The sequence below is a fragment of the Choristoneura fumiferana genome, chromosome 10 (assembly GCF_025370935.1).
Source record: "Choristoneura fumiferana chromosome 10, NRCan_CFum_1, whole genome shotgun sequence".
NCBI lineage: Eukaryota > Metazoa > Arthropoda > Insecta > Lepidoptera > Tortricidae > Choristoneura > Choristoneura fumiferana.
The window spans coordinates 1525448-1531447 of NC_133481.1; the positions used below are offsets into that span (position 1 = coordinate 1525448).

Sequence of the window (6000 nt, forward strand, 5' to 3'; positions counted from 1 at the left end):
ACTGTTCCAAAATAATTACCAGTTCAATAATAATATCTTGTCCTGCAAATATTATCTTTTAAAAAATAAAGAAAACAGCTAAATCGAGTGTGCTTTGCCTGTAAATAATGAATTTTATTAACTTCATATGTATATCTATTCTAATCATGTTAAAAACATCTGTACTCGTAACATAATGAGCAATCTATTGTTTAGTTGTATCTTGTATCTATGGACTGTAGACTCGATGTCTGTGACTGTGAGCTGGAACCTTCGTATCTGCTTTTAGTTAAACACATCCACAAACGCAAATAGGGGCATCATTTTGTTTCCAGCCAGCAAAGCAGATTGAATAATTAAATTAATAATTTATTGTTTCAGGCGTTACTTTTTGCGGATACCTGTATCAATGACCTATACAATATGGTTACTCCGTTGAAGCCAAAACTTGTAGATCAATCAAATTAATATGTAAAATTCAATGATCCGGACTTTTATTCTCTTTTCGCAAAACGTCCTCGAACATCAATTACTTATATCTAGTCTTGCTTCCTTTAGAACTTTAATGGCCAGCTGATTTTTATGCTTTCGTGGCCAACGCTGGCCACGTTGGCAACGTTAGTGGTAAAGTCAAAGTGCCAACAATGCTTTTGCAATTGGCGTAACCGGTCCAACATCTCTTTATCTCTATCTACACAAATATAATGGTTTCTTCAAAGAACACTTATTGAAACGGTTATGCGAGGATTTCAATTAATTCTCATTAAGGTTTTGATTAGTTTCTTTTTCCAGCCATCATACACGTGTTAAAGTTTCAATGTCCCATCAATTCTGCCCTGTATTGCTTTCAGCCAGTTGTATAGTTGTCAGCTAGTTTTGATCTTAATGTTGCTGCATGACTAAAAGCCAATTTACACCTGTGGCCTGTGGCCTGTGGCGGTGTGGTGTCTAACGCGCTGCAATGACGTTCGCATTCGCCATCTCTTTCTACCCTCGTCTTATGCCGACTGACAGAAAGAAGTGGTGAAATAGATCGTGATTCCAGCTGCGTTAGACAATAGGGCCTTTGTAAGAAAAATCATGCTTGTCGCTTTGCATTGCGGCGTTGGATTTACCACTTCGATCTCGTTGGCTTTACGGCTTCGCGATGTGATGCAACTTGCATGATCTTTGCAGGTCCAAACTGGGCTTATGATTTTGATCCGTCCGTAACCGTTATGTCATTCTCGTTTAAGTTTGTTTGAGCTCCGCGTACAGTTAACTTTCTAAGTATTGAACCGCAACTTATGTAATGTTTTAAGCCTAGGATATTTGTTTTAGGGGTGGCTCGGCAAGCATCGACGGACAATTAGATTTTAAATTAGATTATCCTTTTATGGTGGAATTGAAATCAATCTTTTTTTATGCTTAAAGCACATCAATTTCGAAGTTATGTTAAATGGATGAATTCCCTTGAAGAAAATAGTTGTAACTAAGTTATGTAATAAGTGCTGTAGGTAAGTGAACTAATTATATTACCTATGGCTAAACATAAAGGGTAAGTATAGTGGCAGTGTGATTGTGTGGAGTATTTAGACAAATAAGATTTGTGTAGTATTCGTCAACAAATCGTTTTGCAATTCGGCGAATTTTTTTGATAAATGGATTTAATTGTTATGTTGAAATAAATAAGAAAAAAATGGATACTTACTTAACATTAGATAAGTTTAAGAGAACCTTGGTCCCTTCCCTAAACTTTTTCGTTTCGTTTCGTGTTCAAATTGGAATTTTTCATTGCTTTTATAATGATTCAAATGTTTAAGTTAAATTTAACTTGAACAGAGACTCTTCCGACTATTAACTACACCGCTTTTTGCGTCGGGATAAAAAGTACATTAGAGCTGTAATGACAGTTGGTCGGTTTTTTTTTACTTCCTCGAGCAAAAGAGTAGGGTTATGTATGTACTGATGTATAAAGATAATTAGAAAATTACTGTGAGTAGTTGAAGATAAAGATTCGAAAAAGTTACTAGAAGACGAAGCTGGTGTTTAATCTAAAGGTTAAATCAAACAGCGAATCGGAATTAAACTATTTTATTGTCGTTACGAAATAATTGTTGGGTGGGATGTTTACGAGTGTTGTTTCGTTCGAGTCCTCGTTTAAGCATTCGAGCGGATCGTGTGTTCGCAAAGAAAGTTGCAAAAAATATTTATAAAACCAAACTATTACCTGTTTCGCATGACAAAGATTCTTTGCACGGATTATTCACTCAAAAGCAATCCGTCTTTGTTTTGTATTTATACAATCCCACATCTTTATGAGATGAAACAAACTTATAAAAAATATTACCTGATACTAACACGTCACGGCGAGCACAAAGAAACTTAAATTCACAAACACTGCACACATAAAGTTATCGTTTTATTTTATTAAACGCAAGTGGGTTAAATATTTTACGGATAACGTGGTGCGTGGCATCTAACCGGCCGCTCATGTGCTACTGACTGTAAAACCTGGCGCTGGCGAGACTTGGCTTTGGCGCGCCGCTTGCCCAACCATACCGCGAACAAAGACGAACGTACAGCTGTTTGGTGTTTGTGAACCCTAGACATTGCCAATCGATTCAACGTGACGTACTTAACCATATCATTTAAAAACGTACATAATACAATAATAGCCTAACTTGAACCCTGACATCATTAAAAACCATGCGTTTCATTATTACAACAGTTTAAAAACAATCGATAAAGACAAAAGCAACATAAACATTGAATTGGGTACGTTCGGATCGAGTGCATTCTCGGTGCGTGCGTACCGACGGTTGGCGTGAGAGGGCGGATGTTTCGTTCGCCGTCTAACATCGATTTCGGTCATTGTGCGCCTCTCTCTCACTCTCAATGTCGTCTCTGTCGCACGCGCCATGGCACTGCGGTGCGGATATAGATTCACGGCATGCTTTCTCGGCTTGGAAATTAACTGTCCTATTTTGGTTTAACTAAGCTGCATGATAAATGTGAGGGTAAAAATAAACGGTCAGTTCGTGATATTATTAACGTTGTCGAATTTGTGTAGTTCATTATTAAATATTCTAGACGGAGTGGTCTGAAGAACTTTTAACCAAATGACCGTTGCGTTAAGTAGGGACTTTTTTATGTATCATTACATTAAGTATTATTAAATCACTTTGTAAATTATTTATGTTAATCTAATACAGTTTCATAACTAACAATATAGCAACTAAAAATTTAATAAGTACATTAAGTTACAAAAATTAAAATTATTAAATAGTATCTGATAAGAAATAATTGGCGAAATGACCTCCACTGATTTATACCCGACTCTATAATCGTATGAGTACTGTTTCAAGCTTTATCAGCACGTCCCTGACGAAATAAACTTGCAAAATTTCAATCAGTAATAAAATATACATCGCTCCTTTTGGTAACTGTCATACGTTTATTTAAAACAATATAATAGGTACACTTTGTTCACTATACTAAAAGTAGATGAAAATTTAATATACTACACCTCTACTAGAAGGCGAGGGCATAAATATATGCGATGCTTAAAGATATTTGGCTAAGAAATAATATTTGCACTTCATATCAGAGAACAGGTTTTTTTTAACGGGATTGAAAAAATAATATTTTATTTTATCGTTTTTACCTGTTGGACCCAAGGTAAACATTATTCAACTCACAAATAGCGATCTGAGAACGTGGTCTCACCAAATTTCCTCACAAAGTAATTCAGAGAATTATTCAGTAGTTCCGGTCTTCTGTCAACCATCGCTGTATCGAGAACTATCTCCAGATTTTGAGAAATCTCTTCGGGCTTCCCAAGCCAAAAATCCCAAAGTCCATAATACCTACAACGAGTATGAATAAGCAAAACGACTAAGGTTATTCTCGGTAACCTTAGACCCCTTTCACCGTCGCAACTAGGTAAGAGAGAGTTGAAACTCAAAACCGTTAAAAAAATCAAAATCAAAATGCTATAGTATGCAAGTTTTTCATGTTTTTGTTAAGTATTAAAAAAATAGCAAATTTGCTCGTTGAAGTGGCAATAGGCAGGCCATAACTATGACCCTAAGTATGTGACATACAGTCTAGCTAAATACTAAAAAGAGCACCTATGATATATCTAAACGGGATAAAAGTTTATAAACGGGTCTATACTATATTGACTCCCATAACGTCAAATGGGATATATTTTATTTAAACAAACGCATTATTGAAAAGGTACAATTGAAGTACTTATACTAAACTATCCTAAAAATAACTTACCTATATACAACTAACTGAAACTGTGCGAGAAATTGTGAATCGCAAACTCCTTAATAAAAATTTATACCTACCTTCTCAGAGTAATATATTAAAATTATAATTATTGTATCCATTCATTTCAAATAATCAAGTAAGATTATCAACATTGACTGCAACAATCCTATTAATTAAGGATTAGTAGTTAGTTAAGTAATTAAATGTACGTGTATTTTTTTATAGAAGTAAACAGCTTTTAATTTTTTAATTTCCCCAAGTCATAACGTTAAACTCTCGATTTGGTTTATTATATAATCGTTGCTCATCTTTGGTCATAATTTCAATAGTCATCATTTTCTTTCGCCCCCTTTCATTAGTCATAACTATTGAATTTCATACCGTTTTGGTCATAACATTTAATGTGGTGATTGTATCAAAAGGTAGAAATTAAAAAAATATTAATATTTGACATAACGCATTTCCGTCAGTTGGTACTTTTTGTAAGGGGTCACAGTTCTAACCTAACCTAACCTACTTTTCTGGCAGCTGTTTTTTGTAAGGGGTCTAAGTTCTAACCTAACCTACTTTTCTGTCAGCTGGTGCTTTTTGTAAGGGGTCACAGTTCTAACCTAACCTAACCTACTTTTCTGGCAGCTGTTTTTTGTAAGGGGGTCTCAGTTCTAACCTAACCTACTTTTCTGTCAGCTGGTACTTTTTGTAAGGGGTCACAGTTCTAACCTAACCTGACCTACTTTTCTGGCAGCCGTTTTTTTGTAAGGGGTCTCAGTTCTAACCTAACCTACTTTTCTGTCAGCTGGTGCTTTTTGTAAGGGGTCACAGTTCTAACCTAACCTAACCTACTTTTCTGGCAGCTGTTTTTTTGTAAGGGGCTCAGTTCTAACCTAACCTACTTTTCTGTCAGCTGGTCTTTTGTAAGGGGTCACAGTTCTAACCTAACCTAACCTACTTTTCTGGCAGCTGTTTTTTGTAAGGGGTCTCAGTTCTAACCTAACCTTCTTGTCTGTCAGCGTGCTTTTTGTAAGGGGTCACATTCTAACCTAACCTACTTTTCTGGCAGCTGTTTTTTGTAAGGGGTCTCAGTTCTAACCTAACCTACTTCTGTAGCTGGTGCTTTTTGTAAGGTCACAGTTCTAACCTAACCTACTTTTGCGATGTTTTTTGTAAGGTCTCAGTTCTAACCTAACCTACTTTTCTGTAGGTCTTTGGGGGAGAAATAGTTCCAACAGTAACGTCCTACAACACTCTACAGCTGATTCTTTATAAAATTCAGCTAACCTAAATTTTAGTCTTTGTCTTTTGATTAGGTACTTTAAAATTAGATTTTTTCTTTGTATTAAGTGTGACATCAACCGCACGTTCTATTCACCCCAAGTTAACCTATTGTTATAAACAGCGGAGATCTATTAACATCGAGCAGCGAGCGCGGCTGAGTCATAGTGAAACCGCGGAACCGCCTCTTTGTTTGTCACTGACGCAAAATCTACTAAACCCGATTTCTCTGTGACAAATTCGATTTAAAGCCGCTCGGTACGAATCTTATTTTCAGCGATTTCGAAGTTTCAAGCATATTACTAAATGAGCGTTATTGTCTAGAACATGACTAATAAAATAATAATAAAAAATTGGTCACCCTTCAGATACGGAACCTTTAAAATTAAGAATTTGGTGCCATCTTTATTGCGCGTGCGGCGCCTTCTCCAGGCACCCCAGCACTAAACCCCGTGTAAATATAAATCCATACTTATTAATATTATAAAT

The 6000-nt window shown here is 35.9% G+C and overlaps 1 protein-coding gene across 1 annotated transcript in view; it reads right to left on the reverse strand.

Annotated features, from left to right (window-relative positions):
* LOC141431818 (ATP-binding cassette sub-family G member 4-like) overlaps window positions 1-2670 on the reverse strand; it is a 46778-nt gene extending 44108 nt beyond the window's left edge. Inside the window, exon 1 of the mRNA XM_074093009.1 lies at window positions 2309-2670. The gene's annotated coding sequence lies outside the window, so the exon portion shown is untranslated. The remainder of the gene's footprint in view (window positions 1-2308) is intronic.
* Window positions 2671-6000: the final 3330 nt, after the last annotated feature.